This window comes from Cherax quadricarinatus, chromosome 19 (genome assembly GCF_038502225.1).
Source record: "Cherax quadricarinatus isolate ZL_2023a chromosome 19, ASM3850222v1, whole genome shotgun sequence".
NCBI lineage: Eukaryota > Metazoa > Arthropoda > Malacostraca > Decapoda > Parastacidae > Cherax > Cherax quadricarinatus.
The window spans coordinates 43,030,211-43,056,363 of NC_091310.1; the positions used below are offsets into that span (position 1 = coordinate 43,030,211).

The 26,153-nt window shown below is 41.1% G+C and overlaps 1 protein-coding gene across 1 annotated transcript in view; it reads right to left on the minus strand.

Annotated features, from left to right (window-relative positions):
- Positions 1-15,878, minus strand: part of LOC128688373 (uncharacterized) — a 292,282-nt gene extending 276,404 nt beyond the window's left edge. The window contains exon 1 of the mRNA XM_070086753.1: positions 15,850-15,878. The gene's annotated coding sequence lies outside the window, so the exon portion shown is untranslated. The remainder of the gene's footprint in view (positions 1-15,849) is intronic.
- Between the last annotated feature and the right edge of the window lie 10,275 nt (positions 15,879-26,153).

The following is a 26,153-nucleotide window of genomic DNA, read 5'->3' on the forward strand; positions in this document are numbered from 1 at the left end:
TCCTGCCCTGAACGGGGCCGTCAACACTGTGCAATATTCCAAATGGGAGAGCACAAGCTATTTGAAAAGTGTCACCATGGGCACTATTTCTCTTGTTTTGGAAGTTCTCATTATCCGCCCCATCATCTTGGTTGTTGTGACCTTTGTCTTATTGTGTTCTTTAAAACAAAGATCAGCTGACGTAAGTACTCCCAAGTCTTTCGCGTGTTCCTTTCGTTCTAATTGACGATCCTTTTGAGTTTTGTATACAGTGTCCCTTTGACATCTTCACTGTTTTCATACCTAAGCAGCTGGAACTTATCACCACTGAACGTCATATTGTTTTCCACTGCCCACTGGGAAATCCAGCTTGTATCTGCCTACATTTTTTCAGTGCCATCTGCAAATGATGATACAAAACTGTGACTGGTGTTTTTTCCTATCTACTATCATTCTTTGTATTATAAACCTGAAAATCCATCTGCCTACCTTCCGTGTTATGCATATGACCCTCATTTTGTGTGCAATCCCCCCATGATCGCATTTGTCATACGCCTTTGCAAAATCTGTGTATATCACATCTGTGTTTTGGTTTTCTTCCAACGCCTCCGTAATTCTGTCATAGCTGTGTAGCAACTGTTATAGGCTTGATCATCAACGTCTAAAACCATGTTGATTTGGGTTATGCAGACTGTTACGTTTCATGAAGTTTGAAATTTGACATCTCATCACTCTTTCGAGTAATATACTTCTGCAATAGCCTGACAAGAAAACACTTTTCATAACTCAAGTAGAAAACTCATTTGAGCAAATGGGGCAGTTATCTTCAAGCTGGAGCCCTCCCTCTCTCTCTCTCTCTCTCTCTCTCCCAGTCAAGACAACTGTGGTCGTCCCATGACTACTGGTGAACTGTTTTCCACATTAATATTATCCTCTGATCCCTGCCACCTGGCGACCATTCATTAAGCTACACTCTCCTGATGAGATCATCTATTACAGTGATATGTGACTTTGCGATCCACTGTACTGACCTGAGGTCATGTGTTACATAACTCAAGTGATGCTTTACCTTGTGACCCACTGTACTAACACACGAGGTCATGAGGTATATAACAGTAACATGTGACCTTGTGACCACACACGAGGTCATGCGGTATATAAGAGTAATATGTGACCTTGTGGCTCAATATATGTTAAGAACTTCTGGTGTATAAGAAGGGTTCCCAAACTGGGATAATATTGCCTTTGGCGTCAGGAATTTTCAAGGGGTAGGCGAGTGAGTTATTATAATTTTTTGTTATTGTTGTCACTTGTCTTCCCGGTGTAACAAAATTAGGTCTTACTTCCCAAACGTAAAAAAAAAAAATTATGCACAACCAATTCATTCACTCTTGGAATCGCAAGAGGAATTTGCAAACTTTGTGAACGACTCACCAGCTTGTGATGTTTAGGAATCAATACAATATCAATGAGCAAATTCTGGTGAAAGATGAGCAGTCATACTGACTAGTTGCCATTATGACCAAAAGAAAACCTAATGTTCTTAGAACAGTACCTATGTCAGCACAGAATCTGCATTATTAAGACCAAATTTCATTCTAAGCTCTTTGTTGACTATCAAAAGCAGCTTATCCAGAGTGAGACCTGAAGCTTATCCAGAGTGAGACCTGAAGCTTATCCAGAGTGAGACCTGAAGCTTATCCAGAGTGAGACCTGAAGCTTATCCAGAGTGAGACCTGAAGCTTATCCAGAGTGAGACCTGAAGCTTATCCAGAGTGAGACCTGAAGCTTATCCAGAGTGAGACCTGAAGCTTATCCAGAGTGAGACCTGAAGCTTATCCAGAGTGAGACCTGAAGCTTATCCAGAGTGAGACCTGAAGCTTATCCAGAGTGAGACCTGAAGCTTTGGCTTGAAATAATCAGGCACATTTTGCACACTAAAATACAAAGACGCTAAAACAAGTATAAATATTTCGTGTCCTGATTAACTATTAGCAGTTTATGCCTAAATTTATATTTTTATTTCAAGAATGTGTAGGTTTTCTTTCTTAACATGAAGATATTAATAAAGTTTTTTAGCAAGTATTTACATTGTCCTGGTGCTTATAATTATTCACAAATTGTAACAGTTTTTATATCGCAAGCCTAGCTTTTACCTGTAGAAAAAAAAATTATATTCATAAATTTTATCTACGAACCGCTTAGTATATTAATCTATCCATAAATCTTTATCTCAGATATTATGTTAAGAAAGTTACTTTTTCAATTATGTACAATGTGACTTACTACGAACCGTCAAGATAAACACCATCTCAAGAAGTTTGGTAACCGATGGTCTATATAATTGATAAAAGAGCACCTGAACAACAATCTGTCCCTAGCCTAGATACGGTACACAAACCTTGAAATTTTGAAGTCAATCGGACGAGGCGTCCAAAAATTATCAACGAAAACCTTGGAGAAACAGAAGAACTCGGAGGAATACTTAAGTTCTCCCAGTTGGGGGATACCTAATAAATCATTCTTATGGGGTTATCCTGGCTTTATAACCCTCTTGCATTAATTTTTAAATAATTTATTATTATAATACATGGGGATACGCTAAACCCATATGGGTCAATACACTGCCTCTAATGTGAGGTTGTGCTAATGAGGTGTGATTTACAACTCTTCAGCAAGATCTATGAACTTTCTTCAAGGGTCTTGCTTAACCTAAATAACGCTAAGTATATCGTCTAAGAAGTTCCTGTTACTAATATTGTTGAAGAACAAACATTACAAAACAAACATTACTGGAAAGTCTCACTCTGTGAAGAGCTTCATCACTTGACGAACTTACCTGACTGCCTATCTTAGTGTCATTGATAAACTGACTTATGGTGCCATTTATTCCCTCATCAGTGTCGACTATGTAGATTGTCTTAATACTGACCCCTGTGACAGATCACTCGCAACCGGTCCCCTTTCCGATTTCTCACCATTGATGGAAACTCTGGAAAAAGACACTTATGCACAGTTTCCTTTAATGTCCTGAACTGTACATAGGTGTCTTTTTTCCACATCTTGTCGATATCACCACACCATTTCTCAGCGCAAACTCTTGTCTATCGGTCAGCCATGCCTTGACCCAGGGGATAATTTCTATTCCACGTACCGCTACTTTTTTTAATCAGCTTCCTGTATGGAACTTTATCAAAGACTTTTCTGAAGTCCATAAACACAATATCGTATTCTTTATCTTGGCGTACCTCCTCAAATACCTGCTTCGATTATGTGAAGGCTGCTTCTCGTTGAAACTTGGGCATTATTTTATATACAGTGGTATCTCGGTATACGTCCAGCTCCCAACTCGAATAATTATGTAAGTGTATTTTTGTAGGTGCTTTTGTAAGTGTATTTTTGGAGGTCTGAAACTGATTAATCTACTTTACATTAGTCCTTATGGGAACAAATTCGTTCGGTACTCGAAGAGATCAGCACTTGAACAGCCTTCTGGAATTAATTAAGGTCGTATACCGAGGTCTCACTATTTTGATACGTACAAACTATCTACACCACTGAATAAAGATTTAATTCTTCTGCAAACTATTATTTTGAGTTATTAGCAAAGGTAATACCTTTATATAGCTCAGCGTCGAAGCCAATCAACAGTTAGTAGTTAGTGGCTGTGCCTGGCAATCACAACGAACGTAAACAAAGACGGAAATTTCCATCTTTGCCGGTAAGTTGTGTGCTGTTACTTCAGGTTATATCTGATTTTGTTAGGCTTTATTCCAACCGTACTTAATGTAAGACATTTTACAACTACAATTTATCGCCAACGTACGGCGAGGAGCAACACTCAATTATTACCAAAGTTTGTGCTACAACGTATTTTTTTTTACTACTATGGGCAGTACGTTACCTGGATGCAACAGTACAGTAGTTATATCCTCGTGGTCCGCCCTGGGGCAGGCCCAGAATGAGTTATCAATACTCCTGCCGTTCCCCGCACACCCAACAATGTTATCAATGTACATCAATTTTCCCTTTAATGCTATAAAGCTGAATATTTAAGTAGCTCATTTCGGTGTAGTTGAATTACTTTAACGTTATTGGGCATGTGATACATCCTTAAACTTGGTAATATGTACGTCACTACTGACATTATTTATGGTATTGCTTTATTTATAATTACATATTTGCATGTTTTCGTGTATATATATATATATATATATATATATATATATATATATATATATATATATATATATATATATATATATATATATATATATATATATATATATGCAATAAGATCACAGTAGACAGGTGATTTCAGAATATGCAAAACAACCACTCTGAAAGAATAGAGAAATTCCAAACGCTTTCGTGACTACTCACATTATCAAGGAACTATGATAGTTCCTTGATAATGTGAGTAGTCACGAAAACGTTTGGAATTTCTCTATTCTTTCAGAGTGGTTGTTTTGCATATATATATATATATATATATATATATATATATATATATATATATATATATATATATATATATATATATATATATATATATATGAGAGAGAGAGAGAGGCTAAAACGTTGTGTAGTTTTAAAAATAGGTTAGATAAATACATGGGTGGGTGTGAGTTAGACCTGACTAGCTTGTGCTACTAGGTCAGTTGCCGTGTTCCTTCCTTAAGTGAATGTAACCTGACCTGACTAGGTTGGGGCATTGGCTTAAACTGGTAGGAGACTTGGACCTGCCTCACATGGGCCAGTAGGCCTGTTGCATTGTTCCTTCTTTCTTATGTTCTTATATATACATATATGTCGTGTTGAATAGGTAAATCTGGTCAATTAGCAAGAACTTTCAAATTAGGTCCTTTCTAAAATTTTCTCATATACGTTTAAAGATATATTTTTTTCATTTATCTTAAATGTAAAAATTAATAATTTTGTACCAAAAGCACCTTAGAAAACTTACCTAACCTTATTACAACAAGCGCAATTTAATTTAGCCTAGTCCAACTAAATATATTTTACATAAATATACAATAATTTAATAAATAAAAACAATTAAATATATGAATGTGTTTCTCATTAAGTTCATAATGATTTTTGCGAAATTAATGCATACAAAAATTTTCGCTTGCCTTATTCGGCAAGAGCGTATCTATTGAAGCCAAAATCGTAAGTCTTGCCTATTCTTTTTAAATTTAGTAATTTATACAGAAGGGGATTACTAGCCCTTTGTTACCGACACTTAGGTTGCCTCTGACGACACGCATAGATTACGGAGGAAGAATTATTTTTTATTTCCCCTGCTTCAGTTTGACACTGCCGGTGTGTTGAAACCAAACATTTATTGAATTCATGGGGAAGCGCTCAATCCTATGGGTTATATAGCTCCTAAATAATTAGAGGTAATCAGAATCAATCCAAGAAAGGAAAGCGGAACTCCAGTTCCTTGGATCAAGTTCTTTAGTAGCACGAAGGTACCCCACTGACGGCTGTGGGTTCAGTAATTGCAGCAGCTTTACTGAAGGTTACCACCCAGCCTGGCTAGTTACCAGTTTGTATCAAGTTAGCAATCAGGAGCCGCGGGCCCAGACCTGGCCGCAGGGGTGGTGGCCCCAGCAACTCTCAATATTGTTTCAAACTTTGGAACAATGCTCTTCTCCAGACTGAGGGACTGACCACCTCAAAACTTTAAGGGTGATGGACTGATTACATCGTCTTCAAGTATCTTCTGCTTCTATCAACTTTTCTGTACTCGACTGAAGAAGCCTACTGTGTAGGCGAAACGTTTCGAAATAAAGATACCTAACTGTTGCATATGTGTCTTACCTAACAACTCTCAATAGGTAGTCACAACACACATTTAAGAACATAAGAAAGGAGGAACACTGCAGGAGGCCTGTTGGCCCATACTAGGCAGGTCCTTTACAATTCATCCCACTAACAAAACATTTGCCCAAGCCAATTTTTAATGCCACCCAAGAAATAAGCTCTGATGTGAAAGTCCCACTCAAATCCAACCCCTCCCACTCATGTACTTATCCAACCTTAATTTGAAACTACCCAAAGTCCTAGCCTCAATAACCCAACTAGGTAGACTGTTCCACTCATCAACTACCCTATTTCCAAACCAATACTTTCCTATGTCCTTTCTAAATCTAAACTTATCTAATTTAAATCCATTACTGCGGGTTCTCTCTTGGAGAGACATCCTCAAGACCTTATTAATATCCCCTTTATTAATACCTATCTTCCACTTATACACTTCGATCAGGTCTCCCCTCATTCTTCGTCTAACAAGTGAATGTAACTTAAGAGTGGCAGGATAAAAGTCACAACAAATAACCCGCACTCTGGAGGGCAAATCAGGGATAAAGCTTTGGTCCCTCCTCGACCATTAGTCATTTGATAATGGTTCAGAACAAATCGAAACGTCATTTAGTTTCCTCTCTATGTGTGGGTTATTTGTGACTTCTTCCACCCACGGAATTGTGACGTCAATTCTTAACAGTACATGAAGTATGTTATATTTTCATTTGCACGGGTTTATTATCATTTCCGGCAAGGTACGGCACGTAAGACTTCCTGCACCACATTATATTATTATTTAAAACGAGCGCTAAATCCGCATGAGTCAGAAGTGCAGAATATGCAGCTTTTACCCTGGAGGAAATATTAGTATGCAGTGTATTATTACATCTACGTTGAAGCTCTAAACTCATAGAGCAAAACGTAGCACTGTTGAACAAGTGAACACTGCCGGACACACAATGTAGCACTGTTGAACAAGTGAACACTGCCGGACACACAATGTAGCTCGTCCCCGCCTCTTGTTACATCTCATCACCTCAATTATAGTTACTTTGCTGTGTAGCTTAAACTGCATTAAACATTTTGCACTGCGGGAGACTGGAAGATTCTCAACTGTGGAACAAGCTGAGGAATCTGCAAGAGTTTATTACCTTCAGCACCAGAATGGCCCGGGAACGCAGCAGAAGATGAGTTTTATGTGTTTACCGAAGCTGCAGCACAGCCAAAGTTGAATTCAAGACATAGGAATGTGGAGATTTTAGGTTCTGAAACGCTTGCAATGTACCATGAATGTCTGAGAGTTATTATTACGTGAACATGACAATAATGTGGAAGACGGCAGCAAGAAATACTTGTAATATGGAGCCCTCGGGGCACACGATAGTAACATCTGAGTATAATAAGAAAAATAAAAAAGTTGCCGCAAACCTAAACTAGAGAAGTGAGTCTTAGATAAAGAAACTGGAAAAGAGTAGACTTGGACTCTTCGAATCGCTTGTTCTTTCTAGGCTGGAATATTGCTGTACATTAACGGCCCTTTCAAAGCAGGCGAAATTGCAGACCTGGAGAATGTACAGAGAGCTTTCACGGCACGCATAAGTATGATAAAGCACCTAAATTACTGAGAACTGTTGAAATCCTTTGATTTGTATTCCCTGGAACGCAGGCGAGAAAGATACATGATAATATACACTTGGAAAATCCTGGAGGGACTAATCCCAAATTTGCATAAGAAAATTACTCCCTGCGAAAGTAAAAGACTGGGCAAGAGATGCAACATCCCCCCAATGAAAAGCAGAGACAACACAATACGTGTCAAGGGGCCCAAGACTGTTCAACTGCCTCCCAGCACACATAAGGGGGATTACCAATAGACCCCTGGCTGTCTTCAAGAAGGCGCTGGACAGGCACTTAAAGTCAGTACCTGACAAGCCGGGCTGTGGTTCTTAGGTCGGTTTGCGTGCGTCCAGCAGTAACAGCCTGGTTGACCAGGCCCTGATCTACCGGGAGGCCTGGTCACAGACCGGGCCGCGGGGGCGCTGATCCCTGAAACTCTCCCCAGGTACTCCAGGTATACTCCAGGGTGAGACAAATAACAGATACGAGGAACAAAAACATGAAAAGCTAAGGTAAATAAAGGAACTCTTCATGTGTGTGTAGACGCGACGACCAAAACTATTAAACTTCCCAACATCCGTGAAAATTCTTTAGGATGAAAAGGCAATTTTGTTGCGCAGAAGTGGTAACCATAAAATTGATTGTAATCAACCCACAAGTGCGCTGTTCTCCATGTCCATTCCATCAGTGGGGGCCCTAAAAAAACAGTCCAGTGGTGGTTTCGTATTGTTTACACCACTATCATTGTAATTATATTTATGTGGTGGAGGTTCGATCCTCTGTCCGCCAATCTTAAGGCGGACGTGCTCTCTCACAGCCCGTCACTCACCCATGGTCATCTCTGGGAGAAGAACACAGTATACCACTGCAAGAACAGACTAAGCTGACTCTGAATGTGCAACATCTACTAACAGACTATCCCGTTCATCAGTGACTGCCGATTTCATTTTCAACTTCGCCTTCAATGACCTGACAATGAATTTAACTAAATACAACCTCAATATTAAGGTCACGAACATATCGTTCATCAGTGACTCTGCTGATTTCATTTTCAACTTTTTCAACGACCTGACAATGGATTTAACAAAATATGACCTCAATACTAAGGACACGAACAATCAGGGTGTACTAGTCTATTAGTTTTAGCAAGCTTTTCCATACTGCATTCGTGAAGGAAGTGGCGCTGAGTTCAGAGACATAAGCACGTCACATGTATACGTTTAGGTGTCCTTATGACATGACATGCATGACCTTTGGCTTTCTTGGAACCACGATATCGATTTTGCCTATGTCGGCCCTACGCACCACGTCCGACTGTATTTAAAAGCGATATAGTTGATATCGCAATTACACGGGATAAGTAGCAGGTTGCCAAACTTCAGTGTGAAGATGAGGCTCAGGTTAATGTATACAGGAAAGAAGGGGAATACTTTTAGTAAAAGTGGGCCATACACAATGATATGTGATGTCACTATGGTTGTTTAATTTTTTAGTAAACGGGGTTGTAAATGAAGTGACTGCTAGGACTGAGAAGAGGTGCGGTCCTAAAAGACATGACTACGAATTTAAATTGGATTTGCCACAGTTGTTCTTTGCTGGCGCAATAATGCTTTAGGGGAATTCAGAAGAGAGGATGCAGAAGTTGGTATATGAGTGATGAGAGTAAGATGTCTAGGGAATGTAAAGCGACGTCAGACGGGAAGGAACAAGTGTGGAAGCGAAAATATATATAGTAGATAGTTGGGAGTGGATGTGTGGGTCGATAAATCTATGAAAAACGAAATAATAATAGCAAAACAGACGAGGGAAAGAAAGTGGCAGAGGTGTTAGGAAGCTGTTGAAAGAAGTTTGTTAATGGATGCAAGAAGGGAATATATTATAGTGGTGCCAAAGCTTTTGTATGGAAGGTGTTGGAGACATTCGAGGAAGGGATGGAAGAAACGTATTAAGGAGGTTAGACAGATATGAGCTTGAGCTTTAAGAAGGAACATGTGACCTTTTCAGATAAGTGAGTAGATTTTTTACATTATGACTAGATTTTAGAATTCAGTTACACCGGTTCTGGAACTTCTGGTGGTAGGAAGAACAATGTCTGAGCTTTGAAACATGAATGGCGAAGCGGTTCGTTCAGTTAATCTGGCTTGCGATATCTGCGGGCTTCTGAAAAGGCAACTTGAGAGCAAGTAATTGTGAACGTGTTTTCTTCGGATCACTCCTGCCTTGATGGGAAACCTTTAAAATTATGGTGGGTTACCATAACATTGCCCCTCACCCCTTCCCTGACTAAAGATATGCAGATATTTACACAGGTTACTAAAATTAAGCTAGTTTATATCATGTAACTTCGTTTTTTTAGCAAGGTTAGGTAAGTTTCTAGGCTATTTTTGTGCAAATGTAAAATTTTGAATGCCAAAACTATGCATTTCTTTCAATAACGTCTTTCTTTGTTGAGAGATGTATGATTCTTCAAATAAACCAAACTAATATTGGTAAAAATATAATCAGGACTATCATTATTATTTCTACCAAGTTAACAAGTCAGTATGAGTGGGAACATCATGTAAGAGCACACATCATACAGTACTACAGGTCAGTATGAGTGGGAACACCGTGTAAGAGCACACATCATACAGTACTACAGGTCAGTATGAGTGGGAACACCATGTAAGAGCACACATCATACAGTACTACAGGTCAGTATGAGTGGGAACACCGTGTAAGAGCACACATCATACAGTACTACAGGTCAGTATGAGTGGGAACACCATGTAAGAGCACACATCATACAGTACTACAGGTCAGTATGAGTGGGAACACCATGAACACACTTCATACAGCACTCAGCTGCCTGGTCACACAAGCACACATAAACAACAACATTAATGGACGAAATGTCGATATGTGAGCGCTAGAGAGTTAAGATTTGCAGCCATAACATTGATCACGCTGCTGCACGCCACTCAGCACTATCTTGCACGCAAGACAGCTTATCTAATAAAATCTTGAACTTAGCAAAGCACTGAGCTAGAAACTTGTATAATACATAACAACATATTATGCCCCCAGAATCTTGTATGTAACAAAACAATGAGTTAATATCAAAAGTAAGCTAAACCCTCACGGGTCACGCAACACTGATCAGAGTAACGAAGCATATCAAATCACACAACAGGCGGGGGTTTGAACCCCTGGCAGGTGTCTTAAACTCACAGGTCAGTGTGCTAACCACCGGACCAGCTGGTTCGAATAGGATTCATCCAACTACGTATATTTCTATACACCACAGGAAGGTTGACATGGGCCCCACTGTAGCCACAAGTGCAGATTTTTGTAGGTTAATCCCACATCAGCATGGCTGTGGCGTTCCCTTGCTCCAGTCCCTTTAAAGTCGCCATGCAACAGTAATAACACGATTACAAATAATTCAGAGAACAATTAGCGCATTTACATGTGAGTTTGAAGATTAGCATTAGTGATTTGTTTTGTAATCGTGTTATTACGATTTTGTGAGTTAAGACATAACACCGTGACAGGAACAATACACAAAAAACTCGCACATAGGAGAAACTTATGACGACGTTTCAGTCTGACTTGCACGTTTCGGTTCAAGTTGGAATGAAACGTCGCCATAAGCTGTGGTTATTTGTATATTGTGTGAAGGAAGTTTAAAGAAACTTTCATGCAGCAACACCGTTTTATACAAACTACAATGACCAACAAAGATTCCGGCTCACGTTTAAAACACGTTTCTAGCTCATTTTGGAACATGTACAGTTTCTGTGAAATGGAACCCCACGGTAAACGATTTATCAAGACAGCCATCATGGAGAAGACATATCAGGAAAACCTGATGATCAGTTTGATGACCAACTACTGCTGGACACTGGTGTGCGAGCTACAAACTAACCATAAGCGAAAAAGATTGTAAAGTGTGTTGTAAATATGTTTGTATAACTGTATATACATTATGCATATATATAATAAATTTATATTAAGAAATATTAGTTTTTGCAACTGTATGTACCACTTAATAGTATCTATGCGTATAATACTTATGATTGTTTGGTAACATATATGTGATTCTTCAATGTGAAATAGCCAAAATATTGATCATAACATTTAAAAAAAAAATTAAGTGATAGACTACTAAACAAACTCAGATCTATTATCAACGCATCAGTTATATAAAACAATCAATTTGGTTTCAGAACTGGGTAAGAAAAAGTTAAATTTTGATGGTCAGCGAATTACTGCATTCATAGATGAGCTAAACCTGTAGGGGTCATATACATACAGAGTTTAATCCTTATTTTTGGGATTTAAATATTCCTGGGTAGTGGCGTGCAGGTGAAATTCCGCTGTAGTTACCCCTCGATGCAGCTTTAAACGTCGCACATCAACCAACAACACTGCGAAGATTTCTGTATAATTTTGCAATGTAATACGGTATCCACATAAAATATTACACGCAGCAGAGATACGACTGCACAATCTTCGGCACAACATAATAATGAATATACACAAAAGGAGCTAAAAGCTGTTAGTAAAATTCAAAGAAATTCGAAGTAATTCTTTTCATATGCCAAAAAACAAGGCAGAAACCACTTACAGGACAGGGCCCCTGCTCAGACAAGACGGATCCTACACAGATGACAGCAAAGAAATGAATGAGATACTGAAATCTCATTATGACTCTGTTCAGCGAGCCACTAATCAATCTAAAGATAAACAATCCAAACAATTTTTTCATGAATGAGCCTCAAAACCCTGCCAATATATGCCAAATTTCTGACTTAACCCTAACTCCACTAGACTGAGAAAGCCATCGACGACATGCTCATGCACTAAGCCCCAGGCCCAGACTCGTAGAACTCTGTGTTCGTTAAGAACTGCAAGAAACCTTTCTCACGTGCCCTAAGTATGCTCTGGAGGAGCATAGACACAGGTGAGATTCCACAGTCACTGAAAACAACGGATATAGCCCCACTCCATAAAGGGGGCAGCAAAGCAATAGCTAAGAACTATAGACCAACAGCTTTAACGTCCCACATCATAAAAATCTTTGAAAGAGTTTTAAGAAGCAGGATTGCAAATCACCTGGACTCCCAAAAATTGCACAAACCAGGGCAACAGTTTCACAGCGGGTCGCTCCTGCCTCTCGCAACTATTGAACCACTATGATATGGTCTTAGATGCACTGGAAAACAAACAGAATGTAGATGTAGTATACACAGATTTTGCAAAAGCCTTTGACAAGTGCGATCATGGTGCAATAGCACACAAAATGCGTGCTAAAGGAATAATTGGCAAAGTAGGCAGATGGATCTTCAACTCTCTAACCAATCGAACAAAAAGAGTAGTGGTAAACAGAGTTAAATCGAAAGCTGCCATAGTAAACAGCTCTGTTCCAAAAGGCACATTACTCGCCCCTATCCTGTTCCTCATTCTCATATCAGACATTAACAGAGATGTAAACCATAGCACCGTATTATCCTTTGCAGACGATACTAGGATCTGCATGAGACTGTCAACCATTGAGGACACGGCAAATCTCCAAGAAGATATAAACTAAGTTTTCCAGTGGGCAACGGAGAACAATATGATGTTCAATGATGACAAATTCCAACTACTCCGTTATGGAAAACTGGAGGAAATAATAGCTAGGACTGAGTATACTACAAACTCTAATCACACAATAGAGCGAAAAAGTAATGTGAAGAACCTGGGAGTGGTAATGTGCGAAGATCTCACCTTCAAGGACCACAACAATGCCACTATCACTTCTTCGAGGAAACTGATAGGATGGATAATGAGAACATTCAAGACAAGTGATGCCAAGCCAATCACTTGATCTCTCTAGGCTGGAATACTGCTGCACATAACATCCCCATTCAAGGCAGGTGAAATTGCAGATCAAGAGAATGTACAGAGAACCTTTGCTGCACGTATAAATTCCATCAAACATCTTAACTACTGGAAGCACTTGATTTGTACTCATTGAAGCAAAGGCGAGAGGGATATGTCATAATCTACACCTGGAAGATTCTGGAGGTACTGGTCCCTAATCTGCACACAGAAATCATTCCCTACGAAAGCAAAAGACTTGGTAGGCGATGCAACATACCCCCAGTGAAAAGTAGGGGCGCCACTGGTACACTAAGAGAAAACACAGTAAGTGTCCAGGGCCCTAGACTGTTCCACAGCCTCCCACCAGCCATAAGGGTAATTACTAGTAGACCCCTGGCTGTCTTCAACAGGGAGCTGGACAGATACCTCAAGTCAGTGCCAGATCCGCCGGGCTGTGGTTCGTAGTTGGACTACGTGCGGCCAGCAGTAACAGCCTGATTGATCAGGCCCTGATCCACCAGGAGGCCTGGTCATGGACCAGGCCGCGGGGGCGTTGATCCCCGGAATGCCCTCCAGGTAGATTGCAGGATTACAAAAGATGTGAGGAATATGACATACAACATAGCAGAATAATGTTGCATATAGCCTAGCATGAAGCTGGTGTTTCATAATGCTGCACGACACACGCTAGTTTTCTGATTCATTATATCTATCTTTTCTTATATATATATATATATATATATATATATATATATATATATATATATATATATATATATATATATATATATATATATATATAGAGAACAAGTCGGCCGTCTCCCACCGAGGCAGGGTGACCAAAAGAGAAAGAAAATCCCCCAAAGAGAAAATACTTTCATCATTCAACACTTTCACTACACTCACACATAATCACTGTTTTTGCAGAGGTGCTCAGAACACAAGTTTAGAAGCATATACGTATAGATACACACCATATCCCTCCAAACTGCTAATATCCCAAACCCCTCCTTTAGAGTGCAGACATTGTACTTCCCATTTCCAGGACTCAAGTCCGACTATATAAAAATAACCGGTTTCCCTGAATCCCTTCACTAAATATTACCCTGCTCACACTCCAACAGATCGTCAGGTCTCAAATACCATTCGTCTCCATTTACTCCTATCGAACACGCTCACGCACGCCTGCTGGAAATCCAAGCCCCTCGCCCACAAAACCTCCCTTATATTAAGCTCTGTGTGCACAAATTAAAATGAAAAAACTGTAATTAAACTAACAGATAAGGAAAGAAAAACACGTATAAGTTGTGTCAAGCACCTTAACTACTGGGAACGCTTGGAAGCACTTGACTTGTACTCGTTGGAACGCAGGAGGGAGAGATATATCATAATCAACACTTGGAAAATCCTAGAAGGAATGGTCCCAAACCTGCACACAGAAATCACTCCCTACGAAAGTAAAAGACTGGGCAGGCGATGCAAAATGCCCCCAATAAAAAGTAGGGGCGCCATTGGTACACTGAGGGAATACACCATAAGTGTCCGGGGCCCAAAACTGTTCAACAGCCTCCCATCAAGCATTAGGGGAATTGCCAATAAGCCCCTAGCTGCCTTCAAGAGAGAGCTGGATACCTAAAGTCAGTGCCAGATCAGCCGGGCTGTGGCTCGTACGTTGGACTGCGTGCGGCCAGCAGTAACAGCCTAGTTGATCAGGCCCTGATCCATCAGGAGGCCTGGTCATGGACCGGGCAGCGGGGGCGTTGATCTCCGGAATAACCTCCAGGTAACCCTTAGGATATTTAGCCTCTGACTATTGTTAGCGCCCACTACTCGGCGGAATTCGGACATTTACTTGTTTTCAGTACATACAACCTATGTACATAATGGAATAAATATTTCTTGTGGAAATTTTAATTTGTGGGAATAATAAGGAAAATCAGTTAGGTATCGTTTAGTTTAAGGTTAAGCTAGGTATTATTTAGTTAAGTTAGACCAGGTATCGTTTGATTAGGTTAAGTAACTTATCCTGAGAATGCCATCCGTCTTTTGTTTATATTAGTCGAGGCGCGAGACGCCTCAGTGTGCTGCACAACCTAAACACATGTATATTTATTTTCCTTGTATCTTATAAATTAACAATTTGCACATGAAATTATTACCTATTTCATAATGTACAAAGACTGTGTGTACTGAAAAGTGTAAAAAAATGACTGAGTTCCACCGAGTAATTGTCCGCAAGTATTACCACACCGGACTTACCATAAACTATACAGTATATAATTTAAGTTTTTTAAGCTAATTTTACAAAAATGTCAAATAAGACAATAATTAACCACGCATTATTAAAAACAAGCTACATTTTTTGTATCCTGTGTTAAATCGAATTACATTATAAATTCACACGTAGACTCTACCATAGTCAGTGGTAATACAGATTTAACACAACACTCCCTCTTAGCCTTCTGTTTACACACGCCTCATAACTGCCTGTAGTGAGTAAGTAGCTAGTTGATTGTGTTAAGTGAGAAAATGCAGGAATCATTTAAGTGAGTATACGTCACATGGTAAGGAATACTAGCTAGCTGCCTCACGCACCCACTCCACACCACTGCTGCCACAACACTGAGACGCCTACCTCCCTCCCTTATTACTGCCTCCCAGTACCCACCGCATGTCACTCCCTCCCTGTCCTGACCTCCCTTACTCCATCACTGTCACTCCCTCCCTCCCTCCGTGTCCTGACCTCCTCCCTCAGTCCATCACTGTCACTCCCTCCCTGCCCTGACCTCGTCCCTCACTGTCACACCCTCCCTATCCTGACTTCATCACTCCATCTCTGTTACTTCTCCCTCCCTGTGTCTGGACGTCCCTCACTCCTTTACGGTCACTCCCCCCTCTCCTTTTCCTTACTCCATCGGTTACTCCCCCCCAAAAAAAAGTTGGAAGAGACTATAGTACTGAGGTAAGAGAACAAGGATATAAACATAGACACCCATACTGCACACCAATATCGTAGTTTAATTTTTTTTCAACACGTCGGCCGTCTCCCACCGAGGCATAGTGACCCAAAAATGAAAGAAACACTTTAACCATCATTCACACAATATCATTGTGTTTGCAGAGGCGCGCAGATACGGCAGTTTAGATGTCACTCCAAACAACCAATACCCCAAACCCCTCTTTTCAAAGTGCAGGCATTGCCCTTCCCGCCTCCAGGACTCAAGTTCGACTAACCGGTTTCCCTGAATCTCTTCACAAAATATTACCCTGATCACATTTCAACAGCTAGTCAGGTCCCAAAAAGAATTCGTCTCCATTCACTGCTATCTAACACGTTCACACATGCCTGCTGCATGTCCAAGCCCCTTCCACACATAACCTCTTTTTACCCCTTCCCTCCATCCATTCATAGGACGACACCTACCCCTCCTCCCCTCCGCCACAGTTTTATACACCCTCCAAGTCAACCTATTTTGCTCCATTCTCTCTAAATGACCAAACCACCTCAATAACCCCTCTACATGTAGCCCTCTGAATAATACTTTTACAAACTCCACACCTCCTAATTTCCACACTACGAATTCTCTGCATAATATTTACACCACAGCACCTTTCAAGGCAGGTGAAATTGCTGACCTAGAAAATGTACAGAGAACCTTCACGGCGCGCATAACGGAGATAAAACACCTCAATTACTGGGAGCGCTTGAGGTTCCTGAACCTGTATTCCCTGGAACGCAGGCGGGAGAGATACATGATTATATACCCCTGGAAAATCCTAGAGGGACTAGTACCGAACTTGCACACGAAAATCACTCACTACGAAAGCAAAAGACTTGGCAGACGATGCAACATCCCCCCAATGAAAAGCAGGGGTGTCACTAGCACGTTAAGAGACCATACAATAAGTGTCAGGGGCCCGAGACTGTTCAACTGCCTCCCAGCATACATAAGGGGGATTACCAATAGACCCCTGGCAGTCTTCAAGCTGGCACTGGACAAGCACCTAAAGTCGGTACTTGACCAGCCGGGCTGTGGCTCGTACGTTGGTTTGCGTGCAGCCAGCAGTAACAGCCTGGTTGATCAGGCTCTGATCCACCAGGAGGCCTGGTCACAGACCGGGCCGCGGGGGCGTTGACCCCTGGAACTCTCTCCAGGTAAACTCCAGGTAAACATATTGCCCTTATACAGGACATCTCCACTGCCTCCAGTATCTTTCTTGCTGCAGCATTAACAACCCGTGCTTCACACCCATATATGAGTGTTGGTACCACTATACTCTCGAACATTCCTTTCTTTGTCTCCATGGATAACGTTTTTTGTCTCCACAGATACCTCAATGCACCACTCACCTTTTATTCTTCATCAGTTCTATGGTTAACCTCGTCCTTAATAAACCCATTTTCTGACAAATCTACTCCCAAATATCTAAACTCATTCACATCTTCCGTATTCCCTACCTCCAATGTGATATCCATTTTTTCTTTACCTAACTCGTTTGATGCCCTCATCGCCATACTCTTATCTATGTTCACTTTCAACTTTCTTTACACACCCTCCAAAACTCGTCCACTAACCTTTGCAACTTCTTTTTAGAATCTCCCAAAAGCACAGTATCATCAGCATAAAGTAACTATGTCAATTCCCATTTTGTATTTGATTCCCCATAATTTAATCCCATCCCTCTTTCCAACACCCTAGCATTTACTTCTCTTACTAATCCATCTATAAATATGTTAAACAACCATAGTGACAATACACATCCATGTCTAAGACCTACTTTTACCGGGAAGTAGTCTCCCTCTCTTCTACACACCCTAACCTGAGCCTCACTGTCCTCATAAAAACTCTACAGCATTTAGTAACTTTATTACCTATTCCATACACTTTCAACATCTGCCACATTGCTCCCTTATCCATCCTATCATAAGCCTTTTCTAAATCCATAAATGCAATGAAAACTTCCCTACTTTATCTAGATATTGTTCAATTATTTGCTTCAATGTAAACACTTGATCTACACATCACCTAGCCATTCTAAAGCCTCCCTGTTCATCTGCATTCCTGCTCGCTGTCTTACCTCTAATTCTTTCAATAATAACCCCTTTCCCTTTATATAAAGGAATTATACATGCTCTCTGCCAATCCCTAAGTACCTTCCCCTCTTTCATATATTTATAGAACAAAAGTACCAGCCACTCAAACACTATCCCCCCCCCCCCCCGCTTTTAACATTTCTGTCACGCTCCCATCAGTTCCAACTCCTTTACCCCCTTTCATTCTACGTAATGCCTCACGCACCTCCCCCACACTCACGTCCTGCTCTTCTTCACTCCTGGTTACCTGGAGGTTATTCTGGGGATCAACGCCCCCGCGGCCCGGTCCATAACCAGGCCTCCCGATGGATCAGGGCCTGATCAACTAGGCTGTTACTGCTGGCCGCATGCAGTCCAACGTACGAGCCACAGCCCGGCTGATCCGGCACTGACTTCAGGTATCTGTCCAGCTCTCTCTTGAAGGCAGCCAGGGGTTTATTGGCAATTCCCCTAATGCTTGATGGGAGGCAATTGAACAGTCTTGGGCCCCAGACACTTACGGTGTTTTCCCTCAGTGTACCAATGGCGCCCCTACTTTTAATTGGGGGCATTTTGCATCGCCTGCCCATCTTTTACTTTCGTAGGGAGTGATTTATGTGTGCAGATATGGGACCATTCCTTCTAGGATTTTCCAAGTGTAGATTATGATATATCTCTCCCTCCTGCGTTCCAACGAGTACAAGTCAAGTGCTTCCAAGTGTTCCCAGTAGTTAAGGTGCTTGACAGAACTTATATGTGCAGTAAAGGATCTCTGTACACTCTCTAGATCTGCGATTTCACCTGCTTTGAATGGAGATGTTAATGTACAGCAGTATTCCAGCCTAGAGAGAACAAGTGATTTGAAAAGGATCATCATTGGCTTGGCATCTCTCGTTTTGAACGTTCTCATTATCCATCCTATCATTTTCTTTGCACGTGCGATCGTGGCACTGTTGTGATCCTTGAAATTGAGATCCTCAGACATTACTACTCCCAGGTCCCTTACATTATTTTTCCGCTCTATTGTATGGCCAGAGTCTGTAGTATACTCTGTTCTAGTTATTATCTCCTCTAGTTTTCCATAACGGAGTAGTTGGAATTTGTCCTCATTGAACATCATATTATTTACCGTTGCCCACTGGAAAACTTTGTTTATATCTTCTTGGAAGTTAAACGCGTCCTCAGCAGATGACAGCCTCATGCAGATACTAGTATCATCCACAAAGGATGATACGGTGCTATGATGTATATCTCTGTCTATGTCTGATATGAGGATGAGGAATAAGATGGGGGCGAGTACTGTGCCTTGTGGAAAAGAGCTCTTCACTATGGCAGCCTCCGATTTAACTCTGTTGACCACTACTCTTTGTGTTCGATTTGTTAGGAAGTTCAAGATCCATCTCTCCACTTTCCCAGTTATTCCTTTAGCACGTATTTTATGGGCTATTACGCCATGATCACATTTGTCAAATGCTTTTGCAAAGTCTGTGTATATTACATCTGCATTCTGATTTTCTTCCAGTGCATCCAAGGCCATATCATAGTGATCCAGTAGTTGTGAGAGGCAGGAGCGACCTGCCCTGAACCCATGTTGCCCTGGATTGTGCAGATTTTGGGAATCCAGGTGACTTGCAATCCTGCTTCTTAGCACTCTTTCAAAGATTTTTATGATGTGGGACGTCAGAGCTATTGGTCTATAGTTCTTAGCTAATGCTTTGCAGCCACCTTTATGGAGTGGGGCTATATCCGTTGTTTAAAGTGACTGTGGAATTTCACCCATGTCCAAGCTCCTCCTCCATAGTGTACTTATGGCACGCGAGAGGGGTTTCTTGCAGTTCTTAATGAAAACAGAGTTCCACGAGACTGGGCCCGGGGCTGAGTGCATGGGCATGTTGTCAATGGCTTTTTCGAAATCTATCGGAGTTAGGGTAATGTCGGAAATCTGGCATACATTTATGGAGTTTTGAGGCTCATTCATGAAGAAATCATTTGGGTCGTCGATCCTCAGATTGATTAGTGGTTCACTAAACACAGATTCGTACTGGGATTTCAATATTTCACTCATTTCCTTGTTGTCATCTGTGTAAGTCCCATCCTGTCTGAGTAAGGGCCCAATACTAGATGTGGTATTTGCCTTGTTTTTGGCATATGAAAAGAAATATTTTGAATTTCTTTCAATTTCACTAATAGATTTAAGCTCCTCCTGTCTCTCCTGGTTCCTGTAAGAGTCATTTAACTTTAGTTCGATAGTTTCCACTTCCCTGGTCAGCGTCTCCTTTCGTGTATCAGATATTCTAGCACTCCTGAGGAGCTCAGTGACTCTTCGTCGTCTTCTGTAGATGTTATACCTCCCTGGCCAATGCATGAAATTACTGACTCCTTCTCTTCATCAACATTTAACAGTTCCTCAAAATATTCCTGTCGTCTTCCCAACACCTCCAACTCCCAATCTACTAACTTCCCCATTCCCTTTTTAACTGTCAAATCCATTTGCTCCTTACGCTTTCTTAACGTATTTATCTCAATCCATTTTTTTCCCTATCTTCAGCAATATTTGTTGACAGTGCCTCACCCACTCTATCATTTACTCTCCTGCATTCCCTCACTTCCCTTTTACTCTCTATATACTCCCTTCTTATATCACTTCTGCTTTGTAAAAACCTTTTATAAGTGGCATTTTTTCTCTTGTATCACACCTTTACCTCATAAACCATACCACGGGCGGGATTTGAACCCGCGGTCAATCGTGTCATTACGATTTCGTGAGTCATCTTAACCTCATCATTCCACGAATGACTTCTTTCCTCCTGCACCCACCCTCCTATAGCCACAAACTTCTGTTTGGCATTCTACCACTACCTTTTTAAAACTATCCCACCTCTCTTCAACCCCCACACTAACTTTAGTATCATCAGCCCACCTTTCTCCCAATAGCTTCTTATATCTTCTCCTAATTTCCTCCTCCCTTAGCTAATAAACTTTCATCTCTCTCTTACTTGCAGTTGAAGTTTTCCTTTTGCTTCATCTACCTCTTCCTCAAACTGTAGCTACAACTAAATAATGATCCGATATATCAGTTGCCCCTCTATAAACTTGTACATCCTGAAGTCTACCCATCAACCCTTTATCCACCAACACACAATCTAACAAACTACTTTCATTACGTGCTATATCATATCCTGTATACTTATTTATCCTCTTTTACTTAAAATATGTGTTACTACCAAACCTCTTTCTGTACATAGTTCAATTGGAGGTCCCCCATTCTCATTTTCCCCTGCCATCCCATATATATATATATATATATATATATATATATATATATATATATATATATATATATATATATATATATATGCGTGTGTGTGTGTATACTCACCTAGTTGTGGTTGCAGGAGTCGAGTCACAGCTCCTGCCCCCGCCTCTTCACTGGTCGCTACTAGGTCACTCTTCCTGCTCCATGAGCTTTATCATGTATTTTTTATCTATGTTAATGTAAAAATTAATAATTTTGTACCAAAAGAACCTTAGAAAACTTACCTAACCTTATTATAACAAGCACAATTTAAGTTACCCTAATCCAACTAAATATATTTTACACAAGTTTACAATAATTTAATAATAAAGAAACACAATGAAATACATATTTTTTCGTTAGATTCAGAATGATTATATATATATATATATATATATATATATATATATATATATATATATATATATATATATATATATATATATATTGGTCTTGCAGTACCCTCCACAGGATGGTTATAATGTACACTTAATAACCTGGCCACTTCGGTGGCAAAATCTAAATCTCTTCTGTAGGTACATGCTGGTACACCAAGAGGTGTATATCTGGAACTACACTGAGAGTTTACTTTAACAGCTGTTTCTGTGATGATGGTATTCATGACAGGTAGTGAACAGGTTAAACGTAGCTTTAATAACCTTGGTGTAGTAGATAGGCTTTAATCCCAATGAACCAGGACTGCCTACACTCTTCCCTCTTGTTGTTCCGGGAAGCTTCAATTTAATAAGTAAAACAAGTACATATAGAGCGTTATTCTCCAGAAAACAATTTAACTGAATTCCTACACATTACTGTGGCTGAGTCAACATATAAAAGAAAATGTCTTGGTTGAAAATGAAAGGACAGACCTCGCTAAATTTGTTTCATATTTCTGAGAGCATCACGCACAATACAATATCCTTGTAATTTGAGTTATTTCACAGTAGTAGTATAAAAACATGGTCTATGTGAATGCCGCTTTCCAATTCCATTTTCAATTTCAGCTGGGCGGTAAATACATACGTATGTAATGTTGTGAAAGCAATAATTGCAAATTTCTTGGAGAATATTATAAATTTTGGGTAGAATACGAGAATAAGATAAATTTACCAGGGATAGAAAAAGACCATTAAAGAATATTTTACGCATAATTTACCTTGGCTCATGTCGCGAAGAATAATAATCATGACATACACTGAGATTGTAAATTTGTATAACCTGTTGCATATTTCTCTATCAGTAAACTTGTTTGAACTCTTAAATAACTATGAGCCCCTCATCTAATAATTATAAATACCCTAAATTTACAATTCGAAACTTTTTATATTCCCCTTCTAACAATAATAATTTGAGTGGCAATAATTATATGTAATTAGCTCCGGCTAAAAAGAACCGGTTCTTAATACCAGTACATGTGAAACATATATAGTAGTTCTCAAGATCTATATCGATACTATTTGCTGAGGACGAACTACAATATAGTCACTTCGAATTCTAGTCTAGATAGTTAAGATTACGGTAGTACAGTAGAAGGCTCTCTCCCCACCCTACGTCCACTCTCTCCGTATAGGAAAACATGCATGGATATTTAGTTGGAAAAGTGGATAACGAGTTTGACTTATACCGTTATAAATATTACTAGCTACTCCTACTACTACAATTATCACCACCATTACTACTACTGTCAGTCACCATCACCGCCACAGCCGCCATCACCACCATCATCATCTCTGTAGCCACCACAACCACTAACACCAATGTCGTCACCACTAACACCAACACCACCACTACTAAACCTTGAATGGTTTACGGTCAAACCAATCCTCCTCGATTTTTTTGTGAAGTAACTCAGGGTTCCATTGACCACAGCTTTGTATGCAGTTGAGTTTAATATTAACAAAATGTTTGTCCAGCAGGTTATTAAAGGGTTGTATTGTCATGCACTTATACGTCACTGGGCAGTAGTCTAATCCAGTAATCTCTAAACTCTAAAATATACCCTACCCACACCTGTGTTGCATCTCTTGCGTAAGATACGAGATACCAAATCTACCCCTCCAAATCTTGTAAGATATGAGTGATGTGATATACAGTTTATCAGGGTGATAATTCCCACATCCTGTTTCCCGGGACCCTGGAACTTACTAGCAGACAAGCAAGGCAATCAAGCAGTCTCCTGGGAGCCAAAGATTTCAGCCTAGTGGAGGGAAACCGGTTACCCTGGCCGGGCGAGGCGAGACATTACAGTATAAATCCAAGTAGAAAGGTATCTGATGGTTATAAGCCAGCGGAAGGCCTCGGTCAAATGACCAAAGCTCCAGCTGCGGGTCATCATATGACCCGCGTCAGGAAACACTTGTTCTGTTTCCTGACAAAACTTACCTAACGAATCGGGGGTGATTCTCTGTGGTGTGATGGAGGGCTGGAGGCTTGAATACTGTTTGGAAGACTGGCAATAGTGGCGCTAAGGAGAAAGGGGAAGCTTGGGGGGCTTCAGATCCCCCCAAAATTCCCTGACCCCCACCCAAGTCCCCCAAATAAAAAACGGCAATAATAATCACACTACTTCAAAACAGATCTTCCAGCCAGATAACCACCCGTAAGCCTTTACCAGTATAGAAATTCCAGCGCCTCCTATAGAGACTCTTGTTCATATTATTGTGTAAGGTGTGTGGAAGCTAGCCTTACCCCACCCCCACCCCCTCCTAGTAATATATCCTACTTCACATTACTATAATCGTGTAGTCTTATTTTTACGTATGAACCTCCTAATTCCATACCTGTTACAAATTTAATTTACTTTAAATAGTTCCTCAGTATTCATCGTTGATTATACCCCATTATAATAATTATTTAATGTGCATTATATGGTGTATTTTATGAGCACATCTTTGGAGAGTGCTTGAAAACGAGGCCGAAGAAAGAGTTTTCTGTAAGTGGGTGAGGAAGAGTTCCATTAATTTACCTATGCAAGATGATTTTTATTCCACGTAATTAAACAAAATTAAGACCATAAACTCAAATCACATTTAAAATATCAAATTAATCCTCACGACCATCAAACTGAAGCAAAGGCGTCTACATCATGGCGTAGTTACCAATACGAGGAGCGGCGCCAGAATTTCTATACTGGATGGCTGTCGGGAAAGGAGGCTGGGAGACTTGTTTTGATGCAGCGTTAATATTATTTTTATTTGGAGGGCTTTCGGGTCTGTGGGAATTCTGGGGGTCTGATGCCTCCTCCCCCCAATGGCGCCGCCACTAACGTATAACCAGGTTGTTTACGTCGAGCGACCGTGGGGAATGACAGGCAATGATGTTAGGTTGAAGGAAGTGAAGGGACAGTCCCTGTTCCTTGCCTCATGAGTCATTAACCTGTTGAAGATTCCCCTCCTCAGCCTGACTGGCTGCTAGAGTAGAGTGTCTCCTCAGCCTGACTGGCTGCCAGAGTAGTCTCCTCAGCCTGACTGGCTGCTAGAGTAGCGTGTCTCCTCAGCCTGGCTGCTAGAGTAGAGTGTCTCCTCAGCCTGACTGGCTGCTAGAGTACCGCGTCTCCTCAGCCTGACTGGCTGCTAGAGTAGTGTCTCCTCAGCCTGACTGGCTGCTAGAGTAGCGTGTTTCCTCAGCCTGACTGGCTGCTAGAGTAGAGTGTCTCCTTAGCTTGACTGGCTGCTAGAGTACCGTGTCTCCTCAGCCTGACTGGCTACTAGAGTACCGTGTCTCCTCAGCCTGACTGGCTGCTAGAGTAGTGTCTCCTCAGCCTGACTGGCTGCAAGAGTACCGTGTCTCCTCAGCCTGACTGGCTGCTAGAGTGTCTCCTCAGCCTGACTGGCTGCTAGAGTACCGTGTCTCAGCCTGACTGGCTGCTAGAGCAGCGTGTCTCCTCAGCCTGACTGGCTGCTAGAGTAGAGTGTTTCCTCAGCCTGACTGGCTGCTAGAGTGTTTCCTCAGCCCGACTGGCTGCTAGAGTGTTTCCTCAGCCTGACTGGCTGCTAGTGTTTCCTCAGCCCGACTGGCTGCTAGAGTAGAGTGTTTCCTCAGCCCGATTGGCTGCTAGAGTAGTCTCCTCAGCCCGATTGGCTGCTAGTGTTTCCTCACCCTGACTGGCTGCTAGTGTTTCCTCAGCCTGGCTGCTAGAGTAGAGTGTCTCCTCAGCCCGACTGGCTGCTAGAGTGTTTCCTCAGCCCGACTGGCTGCTAGAGTGTTTCCTCAGCCCGACTGGCTGCTAGAGTGTTTCCTCAGCTCGACTGGCTGCTAGTGTTTCCTCAGCCTGACTGGCTGCTAGAGTGTTTCCTCAGCCTGACTGGCTGCTAGAGTGTTTCCTCAGCCTGACTAGCTGCTGAAGTGTTTCCTCAGCCTGACTGGCTGTTAGTGTTTCCTCAGCCTGACTGGCTGCTAAAGTACCGTGTCTCCTCAGCCCGACTGGGTGCTAGAGTAGTTTCCTCAGCCTGACTGGCTGCTAGAGTAGTTTCCTCAGCCCGACTGGCTGCTAGAGTGTTTCCTCAGCCCGACTGGCTGCTAGAGTAGTTT